The sequence below is a fragment of the Pan troglodytes genome, chromosome 2, assembly GCF_028858775.2.
Source record: "Pan troglodytes isolate AG18354 chromosome 2, NHGRI_mPanTro3-v2.0_pri, whole genome shotgun sequence".
NCBI classification, from domain to species: domain Eukaryota; kingdom Metazoa; phylum Chordata; class Mammalia; order Primates; family Hominidae; genus Pan; species Pan troglodytes.
The window spans coordinates 65,180,577-65,198,680 of record NC_086015.1 but is presented as its reverse complement, the minus strand read 5'-3'; the positions used below and the strand labels follow the sequence as shown (position 1 = coordinate 65,198,680).

General features: G+C 39.2%; 1 protein-coding gene across 9 annotated transcripts in view; it reads left to right on the top strand.

Annotated features, from left to right (window-relative positions):
- The window catches only part of FHIT (fragile histidine triad diadenosine triphosphatase), a 1,502,083-nt gene that overhangs the window by 49,559 nt on the left and 1,434,420 nt on the right, over positions 1–18,104 (top strand). For all 9 annotated transcript variants that reach the window (XM_063805996.1, XM_063805995.1, XM_054682039.1 and 6 more), the window contains one exon: positions 3,530–3,578. The gene's annotated coding sequence lies outside the window, so the exon portion shown is untranslated. The remainder of the gene's footprint in view (positions 1–3,529; positions 3,579–18,104) is intronic.

Here is an 18,104-nt window from a genome sequence, read left to right as displayed (position 1 = left end):
AAATTTCTTCCCTTTTTTATTTTGTTTTGTACCACTTATACTTTATATTCAAAAACAACACAGTATTTATTTTTGCCTTTTTGAATGTTATACAAATAGAATAATATGTATAGCTTTCTGTGACTTGCTTCTTTTGTTTTACATCATATTTTGAGAGGTATCTATGTTGATGTGGGTAACTTTCATTGATTTTCCAAAGTTATATAATACTCCATTCTAAGAATATGTAAAAAAAGTGTTTATCGTATTGCTGATAGATGTTTGGGTTGTTTTCTGTATTTTTTGCCATCCTGGCAATACATTTGTAGAATGTAAACATTGTACAAATCTCTGTGAGTACGTGTGTAAGGGCCTCTTTGCTTATATAGACAGAGAAAGAAATGCTGGTTATCCTTAACAAGTTAATCAGTAGTTTTAGTGCATATCTTTAATGCCTTAAGTAGTATTTCTGTCCTCCTTGTAAACAATTTATTACCCCCTTCTTTATTCCATATGATTGTGATAAACCACTCAGTTTCACTTTATTGGCAAATGCTAAAAATTGTTTTGTTTTGTTTTTTTAAAAGTAGGGCTTAATAATTATTAATCAATACCCATTACTTATTATTAAAGTTACCAGATTTACCATCATGCTTACTAATTTCTCTGTTCACTATTGCTTCTTGTTTCTCACTTCTTCCTTCTGGGATAAATTCCCGCTTATTCAAGCATATCTTATTTTAGTATTTCTTTTGGCAAAAGTAAACTACTGTGAGTACTGAACAATTTTTTTTTTGAAAAATGTTCTGATTTATCTATTGTTCTCTATTATTCTTGAACGATAGGTTTAGCATGGGCATATAATTTTTCTTTTTTTTTTTGAGAAAAAGTTTCTCTCTTGTTGCCCAGGCTGGAGTGCGATGGTGCAATTTCAGCTCACTGCAACCTCTGCCTCCTGGGTTCAAGCTATTCTCCTGCCTCAGCCTCCTGAGTAGCTGGGATTACAGGTGCCCACCACCACGCCCAGCTAATTTTTTTTTTTTTTTTTTTGAGATGGAGTCTCGCTCTGTTGCCCAGGCTGGAGTGCAGTGGTGCGATCTCTGCTCACTGCAAGCCCCGCCTCCCAGGTTCACACCATTCTCCTGCCTCAGCCTCCCGAGTAGCTGGGACTACAGGCGTCTGGCACCACGCCCGTCTAATTTTTTGTATTTTTAGTAGAGATGGGGTTTCACCGTATTAGCCAGGATGGTCTCAATCTCCTGACCTCATGATCTGCCTGCCTCGGCCTCCCAAAGTGCTGGGATTACAGGCGTGAGCCACCGCGCCTGGCCTGTATTTTTAGTAGAGACAAGGTTTCACCACGTTGGCCAGGCTGGTCTCAAACTCCTGACTTCAGGTTATCTGCCTGCCTTGGTGTCCCAAAGTGCTGGGATTACAGGCGTGAGACACAGTGTCCGGACTGTTGCTTTACTTTCATTTTTGCTAATGACATGTTCTTTTGCTAGAAGTCTCTTTTTTTTCCCTCTGTGGTTGACTTTAAGACTTTATTTTTATCTCTGCGTTCTGTGGTTTCATTCTGATGTATGAAAGTATGCATTTGCTTTTATTTATCTTTTTGAGATATTGGTATACTTTTTCCAGAGGACTCATGTCTTTCATTCTAGAAACTCTACATCCATATATTTTTATATTGGCTTTCTCTCTCTCTCTTTTTTTTTTTAACGAAAAAGTAAACTTTAATGTCAAAAATGCAAACGTGGGGAAGACAGAAAAGATCACACACAAGGCTGTCACTTCACACTTGGAAGGTTGCACAGCGTCCGGGCAGAGGCGCTCCTCACTTCCCAGATGGTTGGGCGGCCGGGCAGAGGCACTCCTCACTTCCCAGACAGGGCAGCTGCCGGGCAGAGGCGCTCCTCACTTCCCGGACAGGGCAGCGGCCAGGCAGAGGGGCCCCTCACTTCCCAGATAGTTGGGCGGCTGGGCAGAGGCGCTCCTCACTCCCAGTCAGTTGGCCAGCCGGGCAGAGGGGCTCCTCACTTCCCAGATGGTTGGCGGCTGAGCAGAGGCGCTTCTCACTTCTCAGACGGCTTTTTCTCTTTCTTTTGGGCTTGGCTATATATGTGTGTGTGTGTGTGTGTGTGTGTGTATGTATCTGTGTGTGTATATATATGTAGGTATATATATACACGTGTATGTATATTTGTACACCTGTGTATATATATATGCACATATGTATATACATACACACACATGTATATACACACATACACACACATATATGTATTTTAAGTCATCATTGTATTTTGTTTAGCATTTCTGTGTTTGAAGTGGAAAGGGATTCAGCTCAATCTCCATGTTATCAGATTATTCATCTCTTAGATTTCACAAATGCAATATTATACTATTTTATCTAATATTCTCCAAACTCTGCTTGTTCTAAACTCATTGGTAAACCGTGTAGCTCAGGGGGAAGGAGAAATTTCTGATGCTGTCCCATAGAAGGGACTTATCTCCTGCATTTATAGTCTGAAATTTACATCTTAGCCCGTAAGTCTGACCTGTTCTTTGGTCGTCATGCATCAGTGGTAATGCATTCTTTGATGGAATAGAGGGATGTGGAGGGAAACAGCCCAGTAAAAGCTAAAACAATCCCTTCAGATATTGAAGGAAAAAAAAGAACCATGGAAAAACTATGGTGTAGTTGTCTATCCCCAACTACTGCACCTTTCGGAGATGTTAGGACCTAGCCAAAAATGAGAGAAAGAATCATATTCCCATTACTGGTGACTATAGAGGCACCTTATGAGTAAGGTTGGATGATTAAAGAACCAGCTTCACGAAACTGTAAGTTATTACTGTTGCTTTTGCAGATCTTTTGTCACATTGATTTTTGTGTGGTCAGTGCATAGTATTTATGTTTTGATCACAGAGAGCTGAAGTTAACAAGATTTGATTTGAAATGTCAAGTTGTGGCTTCCTCTGTTTTGTGAGTTTCTTCCGAGAGAAGGCTGCAGTCTACATACAGGAAGGGTGATTGTCCCTGTAATCATGCACACATATACTTATGGAGCAAGTGATGAGGTTTATATTAGAAGGACCATGCATGTCATGTAAATGGAATAGGCATCCCTAAGTGAAACTTTTTCAGAGAAATGGAAATAGAGCATGCAAGAAAGATGACAAAAAGAAATAAGAAAATAAAATGCTTAGTCAGACTGAGTATGTCACACTCATGTTTAATTTGATTTTCATCTCTCTATAAGCCGTTCCCATTCTTTTGAGGAGTACACACTCCAAAAGATTTGACTGTAGATTTGGCCAAGGTTTGTGTGCTTCAATTCTGGGTAGATGTGTGCACCATTTTCAGTTTCTGACTGTCTTTTTTTGGCCTCTTGTGCGGGAGGTATGAGGCACAAGTTTTATCAATGGTTTATTTGGCTAGCACCATATACCATGGCATATGGAAATTCTATTTAGAGACATGGGGAGAAAATGTTTGTTGTTGTACTCACAGACAACTCTGTCTTTCATTTTTATCTCTTTGTAGCTTTGAAGCTCAGGAAAGAAGAGAAATCCACTGAGAACAGTCTGTAAAGGTAAGTGTATTTATTACATGGCCTTGACAAACGTTGCCTTTACAACATTGATTTTTCTTTTATTCAGAGATTTAAACACTTGGACTAAAGATATAGCTGACAGGACAACTTCCTTAACCACCTGCTTGTCCTCCCTCTTAGGCAAAAGTGCTGAGCAATAGTTAGCAGAGAGCAGGAGGAAACAAAATGATGTGTTGAGAGTAGACAAATGCAATTGTATGCTTGCTGACTTTTGCTTTCTTTGCAGCAGCTAAGGCATTCCAATGGAGCTAAGTTTACTAAGATTAATGCTAGATGGAAAAAGAATGCACTTGTACCACTTCTGGCCAATAGTTAAATAAAACTAGCTGGCCAAATAAAGCATTTAAAATAAAATGCAGAGTGGCATTTCAATTGTGTTGAATGAAATTTATTGTGAAAGTCAGTTGTGCAGTTGCATGGAAGAGCCAGTTTTGTAGAAAGAAAAGAGCCACTGAATTTGGTGTATCTAATTTCATTCCACCCAGTCACTCTGAGCCCTAAATGAATTACAGGAAATGAACTTCCAAGCTTGAAGCAATGGGAAAAGTACCTACTCAGCCTCTTGTGAAACATTACAATCAAGTTGGTTTTTACATGGAAAAATGTAATTGTTTCCTCTTTGCTAGGTATATTTATGAGCATACCTCTGTACAGCTTTGTTCTTTGATTCATTGTTTAATTTCTGTTCTGCATGAAGTATTTTAATTTAAAGAATTCATTCTGGGCAATTATAGGGCTGCAGTTTCATCAAGAGTCTTTGGTGGCCAGGGTGAAATATGCTATAATTTTACATTTGTTTTCATCATAAATTACATTTTTGACACTTTTAGGGTTTTTTTCTGTCATTTTTATTGCAGCAATTATTACTATGACCACTTTAGTTAAAGTTGAAAAGCCATTTTGATTTACCATGTACTTTAAGTTCTTCCTAACTTCTTGACAAATCTATTTCTGGGGCTGAATTTTTCATGTTTATTTGGAGGGCAAAGAAGAATTTTACAGGGATATTGGAGAAAACCCCTTTTAGATAATAAAAATATGAGTTATAAAAAAATCCTCTTTTCTTAGGATTTGCTTTGGGGCAACTAAACTCTGGTGCATGAAAACTGGTTGGCTTGGAATTTTGCCATAATTGTTGAACATCAGTGAAGAAATTACTATCTTAAGCAGTAGATAATTCTTATTTTTGGCCATACAACTACATGTCTCTGGACCATTGAGCCACATCTTGGAATAAAGAAATACTTGATAGCTTTTAGAAATAAATGCTCATGAATAATTGGATTTAGTGGTGATGTAGCCATCTTAACAACTTTGTAATCTTTTGGCACAGATATGGTGCTTCCTTTCCTCTTGGGGAATGTTTCCACACAGGCACAGTCCATTTTCTTTATTCTCAATGAAAATCTTTTGTTGAATTGGTACTCTGGAATCAGACATGGATTTAGTCATGATTTGGCTTTTACTAGCTGTTGGACTGCGGACAACTTATTCACCCTCTTAGAGTCTCAGTTTCCTGATCTGTGAAGTGGGGATAATACTGTTTTTGGCTTCATGTAGGTGTGGAGAATTAAATGAAGTATTCTGTGTCAAGGACTTAGAAGTCCTGGCCCATGATAAGTGCTCAGTAGATGTGAGCTGCCACTGCTCTTATTAATATCATCATCATCATCATCATCATCATCATTGGCGGCAGCAGCAGCAGCAACAGCATCCTTATGAATTTATTCATTATACATTTTTATAAGTCTATTCTTTTTAGAAGCTTCAGGATAATATTTCTAAGATAAGCATGTTGCTACCAAAGAAGGGAAAATTCTGCTTGGTCCTTAGGAATCAAATGAAAAGGTACCTTTCAGGTAATACAGGAAGTGAGGCCTCTGGAAGTGAAAAGTTCTTAGGCTGAAGTTTTGTAGGTATTAGGAAAACTACCTTCTTTGGTTGTCATCAATTACTAGTTAATAGTCTTGAGAAATTAGGAATCTACTGCTAGTTAGCTTCTTCAAGAATTTTTAAAGAAAGCCTTGGTAGCATAGAGGGAACCCCCCCACCAATTTTTTTTTTCTGTCATGTATGTTTTTCCTTCCTAACAGCATCTTTATTTCTTTTTGAGGTAATTAGGCTAGTGGAACTGTAACCAGGGGCCCTACTCAGGGGCCTGCACCCAGCCTATGGATGGGTGTATGACCACAAGCTTGGCTAAGTAAATGCTCCTTCTTTGGAATTTGATTCTTTAGCTAAAGGATTCTCCCTTGTCCTAGGTGGGCATTCTGATCTGCCAACATGTACTATGAGACCACTGTTGCCTCCATGTCTGTCTTGGCTAGTCATGGCCTCCAAACCTTATTTTCCATTCTGCCATGGATTGGCTGAGACTCCAATATCCTTCCAATAATTCTTAAATTAGCCAATTTGTTTCTTCTGCTTGCAACTACAGAACCCTAATTGATAGTATAGTCTATTCATTAGTGAGCTAAATCTGGAATAAATATGGTATGTTTGGAGGTTTACAATTAAAATGCCACTCATTACTTTCTTTCATAATGTGTAAGTAGCTCAGTGTTTTGCAGTAGATTACAAAAAGTACAGAGTTCTTTATTAGACTCTCAAAAATGGGTTATTTTGCTGAACTTCCCAGTACTCCTGTGTTTGGTACAGAAAAGTCACTCTTGGCTGCTTCTCTTAGCTCTCAAAGAAGGTGTATGTATGTAGGGGTAGAGCTGGAAATGAGAAGAGAAGCAGAGAAATCATCCCTCCCAATTTCTGGGGCCCTGGTCTCTTTGTGTCATGGGGATTGTGAAGGGACTGAGATTTTCTTCGGTTTACCCCCAGCAACCCCAAACACAACAGGTATATTCTTTAGACATTTGTCTACTTTTCCCTGAATTTTTATTTCTCCTTTGAACACTGTTCTTACCCTACTGAACACCTTCTTTTCAATGATGTGTAAAATGTGATTGAAAACTCAATTACTTCCAGTTCTGGCATTGCTTGTGGAATGTAGAATGAGAATGGAATGGGCAAGTTTTCTCTATTTCCCCTTGTGTCTTATTTGTTGACTACTTCTGTGCTCTGTGCAGTGCCTAGAACAAAACTGGTTAATTTTTTTTTTTAACAGGGATATCAATTTTGCACTCCTACTGTGAATAAATAGCATGACAATATTATATGGAAGGAAAAGCCTTAGCTGGGGTATTAGGAAACATTCCTTCTAGTTTTGGCTCTGCCATTTGCTAGCTTTGTGACTCTGTGCAAGATTCCTAACTTTCTTTAAGATCTCAGGTTCCTCACCTGTAAAATGAGGATAACATTTGCCCTATTTATTGCACAGGGCTGTTTTGAGGATCACATGAAGACAATATATATGAAAGTGCTTAGTAAATTTTAACAAATGCGTAACATCAGTGTATTACTATCATGCCATGAATATTTCTTAAACAGATGAAAATTTGAGGGGCTTCTTTTAGGAGGCTGAGTAGGAAAAAGAGACAAATTAAACAACAACAACAACAACGACAACAACAACAACAACAAACTTGTATAGTGCTTGTGCTGGGTATTCACATTTGTGCTTCCAGATCCTCTCTCTTCTGAATGGCTCTGCACCATGGGCCTAACCTCTATTGCAGGCATTCTCTGGGCTCCCTTGTTTGCTGGCTTTCTGTTGTATTAGCCAGGGGAAGGAACTGGATGAAGACCTGGGAACACGAGGTTGAAATATTCTTCCCTACTTTCTTCCCTGCAGCACTGTGGGTTGGCAATGGCTGTATCCCTCTAAGGAAGGCCACAGTTCCTGTTGGGGGCCTCTCTTCAGCGGCTACAGCTCTTTCTACTGTCTGGTAACTGCCTCTTCCCTTTCCCCCTTTGAGTCTGGAGTGTTAATGGAATTTTTGCTAACTCCAGCACACTAGACCATCCCTTAGTGGTCTTCCCTTAACCCTGCCTTCACCCCAGGTGAAGATGTCATCTCCTTCCTGCTGTGACCTTGATTGTACAAAGGAACTTTTTTCTTTATATATTTTTCCACCATCCTCGGCCCAATTCAGCAAATATCTTTTTAGGATTTAGAGTGTGCCAGGGAAAAAGTAAGTCTTTATTGTACACTTTTAAGAAATGGACATTTTGATTGCATAGTTGGAGATATTATATCATTTTTTTTTAAAAGCAAGTTTTGGTAAATTGAAAAGCTTTATAGTAACCTCAGTGTATAAAGAAATACCATATTGTACTTATATGCGTTACAAATTACCTTTTACATTTTATTTTTATTTTTATCAAAGCAGTGTATCTACATTGTTTAAATAAAACAGCATTAAATAGCAAATATTTAAAAACTGCAACATCTATGCCTTCTTTCTACCTCTCTCTGGATTGCTTCCCCAGAATTAGCAACTTTCTATTCTGATATTTCTGGTGTTTACCTCTCTCTTTCTAAATAATGTACTTATATTATTTTTTCCTAATTTATCAATTTTAGCAATAGCTCTCTGATCCTTTCCACTCTTACCACTTCTGGTCCCCACAGCCTCCTGACATAGTTATATTACAATTTTTATTTAAATCAACAGGTAATATTTACATTATCATGATTATGTAATTTTTTTCTGTTGCTAAGCCAAATGGTATTTGTTATGTTTTCTTTAATATAAAATTTTTTGTCTTTCTTGGAATTAATATGTGCTTTTAAAAAAATTTGCCTACTTTAGGCATCTACCTTATAAGGTAGGTAGTAATAGCATGTCAATTTCATAGGTGGGTCATATTAGTATTTCCATTTTATAGTTGTAGAAAATGAGACTTAAGGCTATGTATTTTTTCCAAGGTCACATAACTAGTAAGTGTTAGAACTGGGAGAAGACACCAGCCAGTCTGTTCACAGAGCCTGCATTCTTAATCATTATATTACTTACAAATACTGTCACTTCAGTTATCCTGATGGCTACTTAAAAAAAATTTCTGAGTTCTATCTTCAGAGATTCAAAATCAGTGGGGCTGAGATGGAGAACCAAAAATCTGTATTGTAAAAAGCTCTAGGGGTGATTCCATTGATCAGCAGGTTTGAGAACTTCTGTTCCATATCCTATCATTACCGTAATTACCATCATCACAATCATGATCATCAACATCATTATCATCTTCATCATCATCACCACCACTACCATCAGCAATAACATGTCTTGCTCAGTGCTCTCAGTAATTGACTAGAAATCCTGGTGTCTGTTAAAGCAGCTACCTTTTGACTTCATAGGTGAGATCATCACACTAGTGGGTGATTCAGTAATAATTCATCTGGCCATTTTTTTTCTTTTTTTTTGAGAAGTGCTTTGGGAGAAATTGTGTCCCATAGAAGTAGACAAGCTTATTTTTTTTCAGCTCAGCCGGTTGTTGCTTTTTCTGGTACAAAAGCAATGAGAACTTTGTCCCTGTACTTAACTCTGACCTTTAAGGGACTTTTTTTTTTCTTTTTTCCCTGAGAGTTCCCTAAATGACATCTGGGCAAATACAAAGTCCTAGTGAAAGAGAAACTTTGAAGTCTTTGTTCTGTTTGATTTCCACTTCCCCCACTATCACAACCCCCACTAACCACCCCCCTCACCCCTTGCTTATGGCATTTCTTGTTTATCAAGAGAGAAGCAATAAAATTTGGCCTGGGGTTTTCTCATCCCTAGGTGTGAAATCATTTCAGAACTATAATAATAACACTTTGCATTTGTATAGTGCTTTTATTTGAAGATCTAAAAGTGTTCTTTTGGTGTTAATAGAGCTTCCCATCACCCTCTGAAGTAGGTAAGTATTATTAGAGGATATTTCCTTCAAGAACATTTTCACTTTACATACCATGTGTGACTTGAAAATGCTTTTGTATTATTTGGGAATCTCAACTCTTTAAAGTGCTATACATATAAGGCAATTCTTTTATTTATATTCAATCTTCATTAATGCCCAGAACATTGAGGGAAATGCAATTCCTCATAAATGAATGTGGCGTTATTTAGAAAGTATTAGAATAAAAGCAGTTTGGTATTGCCTTTTATTGGAATGTTTTGAAAATATTTAATAATGCTCATTAGCTACAGAACTACCTGTTGTACAGTTAGTTTTCCTTTTTTTTAAGGTAGCAGGATTTGCAGGAAGGAAAATATTAAATAACTAGTGGTGTCGGGTCTTAGAACCCAATCCCCCAAAGTATGGTACCTTAGCATGCTGAGTATTTTGAACTGAAGGAAATACATTGGAAAGCCCTCAGAACCAAGGTCTTTGTGGCAGTCTCCCATAATCCTGTCTCCTACTTCTCTTCCTCCCCTTAAGCAAGTCATATAAACCAGAATTCCTCTTCCCTAAGGTGGGTCATAGAAACTAGAATGTCTCTTCCCCACAGCAAGCCATTAAACCTAGAAAAGTCACTCTCTTCCTTCTCCCTTGAAGATCCTCATTCCATAGAGGCCCTGCTCCATACTGGGGAGAAAGAACGTTACACAGAGAGGCCAAGAAGAATCTGAATAGTCAGGCCTTGCTGATCCCCACCCCCACCCCCACCACCGCCAATCTATTTTCTATTTCCAGTAGAACACACCCCTTTTGTTCTACCACATTTCTACACAGCTGTGCATTCTTCACTGAACCTAAGCATAAAAACTATTTTCCTTGAGTCTTTGGGTCTTCATTTCGGAAGGCTGCTATGTCACATAAAACTTTGATTAAATACATTTGTTATGCTTTTCTCTTGCTGACCTGTCTTTTGTTATAGGAATGTTGGCTGTGACTCTCGTGAGAGGTGAGGAAAGGTATCACACCTTTCCATCCCTACAGTGGGAACTTGGCCTGGTATTGTGGAATCCTTTGGTTGCTCATGATGTGTCAAATCAACTGAAAATACAAACTGAGTGCTAAATCAGTTTAGCAAACAGAAAATACAAACTGCTGCTAATTATGTGAAGAAGGATTTATCACCGAAGATGCCTTTGGCTGCAAATAATCAAAAAGTCAACTTGAAATGGTTCAAACAGTAGGGGAATTAAAAGAAAAAAGCTCCCTGCCCTCTGCAAGTCTACCTGCTGCCCCAGGGATGTCATGATTGATGGGAAGGCATTATAGAATCCTGGCTCCAAATGTCTGGAATCTAACTGCAATCCACTTTTAAAGCCAAGCAACTGGGGACCCACCAGGGTGCCTTTGATGGTTGTCACTGTGTAGCAGGGAGAGGATTTTGAGCACTCAGCTATTGACAGATTGCTAAGCACTGTCAATTATTTTGTGAATTGCTCTACCAAGTTACATTTGAAAATCCACCAAGTAAAAACCCATCAGAATAAGAAAAATGAATTATCTCAGGGAATAAGACCTCCTGGGAGGGGTGCAGTTTCAAGTTTTGTTAATTCAGTGGCTCAACATTGTTACCAAAGTGTCTATTTCTTGCTCTTTTTCCTGTGCCATCTTCAGTGTGTTGACTTTGTTCTTAGACTGGCTGCCTTCATAGTTCTAAGATGGCTGGTTCCTTTTGGGGAGCCACAGGCAGACATGGCAACATCCACTGGCAAAATAAAATATCTGTTCTTATATGTCTCTTTTTAAAAGCAAGGAACTGTTCCTGTAACCCCTGAGCTGACTTCCCCTTAAGTCTCATTTAGTTGATTGCAGTCCCATGCTCCTTCCTAAATCAGACACTGGCACGCGGGATGGGACTCATCCCTGGTGGCTTAGATTGGTGCTTCCCAACTTTGTTCTTGTTATGGTGCACATAGAAAATACAATTTGGCCGGCATGTTAAGCAATCAGAAGAGGCTGCTCACAGCTGGAGTGGCTGATGTGTGTGTGTAGGGCATGGGTGTGGGGTCTCTGGCTGCTCTGGGTCTGCCCAGTTGCCCTCGGAGCTAAAGGGATATCAGAGCAGCTGTTAACCCTTTCCCTGTTTTAAACTAATCAGGTTTTATCTCTTTTCTGGGATAATCTCACCTTCCCTTGAGTACATAGCTTTATGGAGGGAGGCCACCCTAATAAAACTGGGGCTTATACTAGTGAGGATTCTTCAGAGAAACAGAACCAAAAGGTTATTTATTGGTTTATTTACTTATTGTGAGGTATTGGCTTATGTGATTCTGGAAGCTGAGAAGTTCCATGATGTGCTGTCTGCAAGCTGGAGACCCAGGAAAGCCGGTGGTGTAATTCAGTCCAAGTCCTAAGACCTGAGAACCAAGGGAGCCAATGGCATAATCCCAGTCTGAGGGCAGGCAAAGATGAGATCATGTATCCCAGCTCACACAGTGAAGCAGAAACAGGGCAAATTTCTCCATTCTCCTCCTTTTCTTCTGTTCAACAAACTGGGTGATGGCCTTCTGTTTAAATGCTAATCTCACCCAGAAACACCCTCACAGACACATCCAGAAATAATATTTAGTTTGGGCACCCCATGGCCCAGTTGAGTAGACACAGAAAATTAACCAGCACAGGGCTTTACCTGTGAGGTGAAAGAAGGAAATTTCTTTTTTTATTTTATTTTATTTTTTTTATTATACTTTAAGTTTTAGGGTACATGTGCACAACGTGCAGGTTTGTTACATATGTATACATGTGCCATGTTGGTGTGCTGCCCCCATTAACTCGTCATTTAGCATTAGGTGTATCTCCTAATGCTATCCCTCTTCCCTCCCCCCACCCCACAAGCCCCAGTGGGTGATGTTCCCCTTCCTGTGTCCATGTGTTCTCATTGTTCGATTCCCAGCTATAAGTGAGAACATGCGGTGTTTGGTGTTTTGTCCTTGTGATAGTTTGCCGAGAATGATGGTTTCCAGCTTCATCCATGTCCCTACAAAGGACATGAACTCATCATTTTTTATGGCTGCATAGTATTCCATGGTGTATATGTGCCACATTTTCTTAATCCAGTCTATCATTGTTGGGCATTTGGGTCGGTTCCAAGTCTTTGCTATTGTGAATAGTGCCACAATAAACATGTGTGCATGTGTCTTTATAGCAGCATGATTTATAATCCTTTTGGTATATACCCAGTAATGAGATGGCTGGGTCAAATGGTAATTCTAGTTCTAGATCCCTGAGGAATCGCCACACTGACTTCCACAATGGTTGAACTAGTTTACAGTCCCACCAACAATGTAAAAGTGTTCCTATTTCTCCACATCCTCTCCAGCACCTGTTGTTTCCTGACTTTTTAATGATCGCCATTCTACCTGGTGTGAGATGGTATCTCATTGTGGTTTTGATTTGCATGTCTCTGATGGCCAGTGATGATGAGCATTTTTTCATGTGTCTTTTGGCTGCATAAATGTCTTCTTTTGAGAAGTGTCTGTTCATATCCTTCACCCACTTGTTGATGGGGTTGTTTTTTTCTTGTAAATTTGTTTGAGTTCATTGTAGATTTGGCATATTAGCCCTTTGTCAGATGAGTAGATTGCAAAAATTTTCTCCGATTCTGTAGGTTGCCTGTTCACTCTGATGGTAGTTTCTTTTGCTGTGCAGAAGCTCTTTAGTTTAATTAGATCCCATTTGTCAATTTTGGCTTTTGTTGCCATTGCTTTTGGTGTTTTAGACATGAAGTCCTTGCCCATGCCTATGTCCTGAATGGTATTGCCTAGGTTTTCTTCTAGGGTTTTGATGGTTTTAGGTCTAACATTTAAGTCTTTAATCCATCTTGAATTAACTTTTGTATAAGGTGTAAGGAAGGGATCCAGTTTCAGCTTTCTACATATGGCTAGCCAGTTTTCCCAGCACCATTTATTAAATAGGGAATCCTTTCCCCATTGCTTGTTTTTCTCAGGTTTGTCAAAGATCAGATAGTTGTAGATATGCGGCATTATTTCTGAGGGCTCTGTTCTGTTCCATTGATCTATATCTCTGTTTTGGTACCAGTACCATGCTGTTTTGCTTACTGTAGCCTTGTAGTATAGTTTGAAGTCAGGTAGCGTGATGCCTCCCGCTTTGCTCTTTTGGCTTAGGATTGACTTGGCGATGCGGGCTCGTTTTTGGTTCCGTATGAACTTTAAAGTAGTTTATTCCAATTCTGTGAAGAAAGTCATTGGTAGCTTGATGGGGATGGCATTGAATCTACAAATTACCTTGGGCAGTATGGCCATTTTCACCATATTGATTCTTCCTACCCATGAGCATGGAATGTTCTTCCATTTGTTTGTATCCTCTTTTATTTCACTGAGCAGTGGTTTGTAGTTCTCCTTGAAGAGGTCCTTCCCATCCCTTGTAAGTTGGATTCCTAGGCATTTTATTCTCTTTGAAGCAATTGTGAATGGGAGTTCACTCATGATTAGGCTCTCTGTTTGTCTGTTATTGTTGTATAAGAATGCTTGTGATTTTTGCACGTTGATTTTGTATCCTGAGACTTAGCTGAAGTTACCTATCAGCTTAAGGAGATTTTGGGCTGAGATGATGGGGTTTTCTAGATATACAATCATGTCATCAACAAACAGGGACAGTTTGACTTCCTGTTTTCCTAATTCAATACCCTTTATTTCCTTCTCCTGCCTGATCGCCCTGGCCAGAACTTCCAACACTATGTTGAATAGGAGTGGTGAGAGAGGGCATCCCTGTCTTGGGCCAGTTTTCAAAGGGAATGCTTCCAGTTTTTGCCCATTCAGAATGATATTGGCTGTAGGCTTGTCATAGATAGCTCTTATTATTTTGAGATACGTCCCATCAATACCTAATTTATTGAGAGTTTTTAGCATGAGGGGTTGTTGAATTTTGTCAGAGGCCTTTTCTGCATCTATTGAGATAATCTTGTGGTTTTTGTCTTTGGTTCTGTTTATATGCTGGATTACATTTATTGATTTGAGTGTATTGAACCAGCCTTGCATCCCAGGGATGAAGCCCACTTGATCATGGTGGATAAGCTTTTTGATGTGCTGCTGGATTCGGTTTGCCAGTATTTTATTGAGGATTGTTGCATCAATGTTCATCAAGGATATTGGTCTAAAATTCTCTTTTTTTGTTGTGTCTCTGCCCAGCTTTGGTATCAGGATGATGCTGGCCTCATAAAATGAGTTAGGGAGGATTCCCTCTTTTTCTATTGATTGGAATAGTTTCAGAAGGACTGGTAATAGCTCCTCCTTATACCTCTGGTAGAATTCAGCTGTGAATCCCTCTGGTCCTGGACTTTTTTTGGTTGGTAAGCTATGAATTATTGCCTCAATTTCAGAGCCTGTTATTGGTCTATTCAGAGATTCAACTTCTTTCTGGTTTAGTCTTGGGAGGTTGTATGTGTCGAGGAATTTATCCATTTCTTCTAGATTTTCTAGTTTATTTGCATAGAGGTGTTTATAGTATTCTCTGATGGTAATTTGTATTTCCGTGGGATCGGTGGTGATATCCCCTTTATCATTTTTTACTGCATCTATTTGATTCTTCTCTCTTTTCTTCTTTATTAGTCTTGCTAGCGGTCTATCAATTTTGTTGATCTTTTCAAAAAACCAGCTCCTGGATTCATTAATTTTTCGAAGGGTTTTTTGTGTCTCTGTTTCCTTCAGTTCTGCTCTGATCTTAGTTATTTCTTGCCTTCTGCTAGCTTTTGAATGTGTTTACTCTTGCTCCTATAGTTCTTTAAATTGTGATGTTAGGGTGTCAATTTTAGATCTTTTCTGCTTTGTCTTGTAGGCATTTAGTGCTATAAATTTCCCTCTACACACTGCTTTGAATGTGTCCCAGAGATTCTGGTATGTTGTGTCTTTGTTCTCATTGGTTTCAAAGAACATCTTTATTTCTCCCTTCATTTCGTGATGTACTCAGCAGTCATTCAGGAGCAGGTTGTTCAGTTTCCATGTAGTTGAGCGGTTTTAAGTGAGTTTCTTAATCCTGAGTTCTAGTTTGATTGCACTGTGGTCTGAGAGACAGTTTCTTCTAATTTCTATTCTTTTACATTTGCTGAGAAGAGCTTTACTTCCAACTATGTGGTCAATTTTGGAATAGGTGTGGTGTGGTTCTGAAAAGAATGTATATTCTGTTGATTTGGGATGCAGAGTTCTGTAGATGACTATTAGGTCCACTTGGTGCAGAGCTGAGTTCAATTCCTGGATATCCTTGTTAACTTTCTGTCTCGTTGATCTGTCTAATGTTGACAGTGGGTTGTTAAAGTCTCCCATTATTATTGTGTGGGAGTCTAAATCTCTTTATAGGTCTCTAAGGGCTTGCTTTATGAATCTGGGTGCTCCTGTATTGGGTGCATATATATTTAGGATAGTTAGCTCTTCTTGTTGAATTCATCCCTTTACCATGGTGTAATGGCCTTCTTTGTCAAAGAGGGAGATTTCTGTGTGACAGGCCCTCAGCAGTGTCTGCTGTGTCTATGTTCTTGTCTTTGCATATGTACCTAATCTCCTTTTTGAATCATTAGTTCCGTAGTTCCTTATCAAGAAATGACTAAGCCTTGCAGATTTCAAGTGCTCAATGATTATTTGTATATTGAGTGAATGAATATGCACTCACCTACATGACTGACTGATGCATTCAATACTACCGATCTCCTGTAATATGCTAGGAATGTGCTGTGTGAGGTACAAGGAACATGGGTCAGGCAGATTATTTTATGCCCTAGGGAAGGAGACAGATCAGAACTAGTAAACCAACAAAGCATATACAATTAAAAGTTATGTAAATCTTATTTAGGAAACATCAAGAGGCAAAACATAGCAGGCCTCCTCATTTGGAGTGGTCAGAGTTAATGACGTTTAAGTTAAGATCTGAAAAGAAGGACAGGAGGAGGGATTCAGCTTGTAATGAGTGGGTGAAGAGAGTTCAGAGTTCTGAATCTTGCAACTATGTCTTAGAGATAATTTGTTTTCAAGAACCAATACAAAAGAAACAGCGACAAAAACGATGAAAGGTGAGGCTTCTACAAGGCCACAGGATAGCTTACTCATTTGACAAAAGGTTAGATGGTGAGCTTCCTGAAGCCTTAGGCCAGGAAGTGGTTGACCCTCAAAAACTAACCGGAGTGGGATGGGTAAATGGACAAACATATCTCTCAGCATCCCATCCTAAAGAGCAGGAGACTGTCTCAGGATCCTCATAGCCTCTCACCTCTTCTGTCTGCAGACTGGCTTCTTTGCATATCCAGCCAGCTATGGCTACCCGTGCAACTCCCTGTGCCTCATTCAAGGGGATGATAGAGACTAACTGTATTCCTCCTTCCTGGGGGAAAGAATCTGAATGGTTTGATGTAGGTCAGGTGCCCACCCTTGCCGGAGTCACCTGTGGCCCAGGGCACAAGGTCTACCTGGTTAGCTGCCGTCTTAATTCTACTTAATCTTGCTTGGCGGGACTGGGAGAGACTCTCTGGGTAAGTGGAGTACAGGGCAGGCAGCTGGATTAATGCCCCTGTTATTAATAAATGCTGCTTTTCAAGTTCTTCAACTTTAATAACACTGGAAGAGTCCCAGTGATGTAAATAACTTAGTTACCACCTGGTTTATTTTTGAGTACTTATACCCGCTACAGGGCATTGTGTACAGCAGATGCTTAAGAAGTAGTGACGGTGATAATAACAAAATTGAATGTGAAATATGATGTAGTTCTTTCCTAATGGTGCAGGTTAATTATATTGTTTTAATGAAAATGCTTCTTTGTTTTGTGGATAAAAATCTTTTTTGTAAGGTTCAGTCTATGTCTTTATTTTTTTCTTTAACTCCTGCATTTTGAGAATCACAGTCTATATATTTAAATCCCTTTAGAATTACTTTATTACTATTATAAAAGTAATGCATTTGCATTTTAGAATATTTGGAAACCAGTTCAGCTAAGAGAAGAAAATAGAAATTGTGTATAATCCTACAGCCCAGAGATGACTCCAAGTGACATTTCTGGGTGTTTTTTTCCCAGTTAGTTCTTTATGTGGGCATGTTTTTTAAGAAAATGGCACATACTGCTTTTTCCATTCAACATTATATTGTGAACATTAAGAATTATCCTACTGCATCCTCATCTCCTGCTGCAGTGTGTTCTGTCATGTGGATAGAAGGTACCAAAGTGGATGTACAGATTTGAAAAGCACCTCTGCTGCTGAATGGGATCCTTAGGCTGGGATGGATTGGAATGCTGACCCTGAGGTTTGTGTAGCAGTATAGATACTGCCTGACTGACTTCAGGAAGAGCAGTGTGATTGTGGAATTTGGTCAGAAATTAAGTTCGTATGATAATGATCACTTGTGTCTGCTTGGCTACTGCTTTCCTGAGGATAATTTGAATGAAGCTCATTGACTATTTTGCAAGGAGGATGGCTCAGCTTGAGCATCCCTGTAAGGAAAATAATCAGTGTCTCCCTCAGGGTTCTGGGAAGCTTCTTTGCTGCTCAGGTCGAGGTGGCCTCTGCAGTCTGTGCTTGCTTCTCCTGATAAAGCAAATTGCAAGCATGCCAAATTGCTTTGCTCCGGCTTAACCCTACTCCAGAATGAATCCATAAATGCTACAAAAGGAAAGCTTATGAACATATGCTACACAGAACTTAGAAAATGTCCTGCCTACTTAATCCTTTTCCTACTTCGGGGG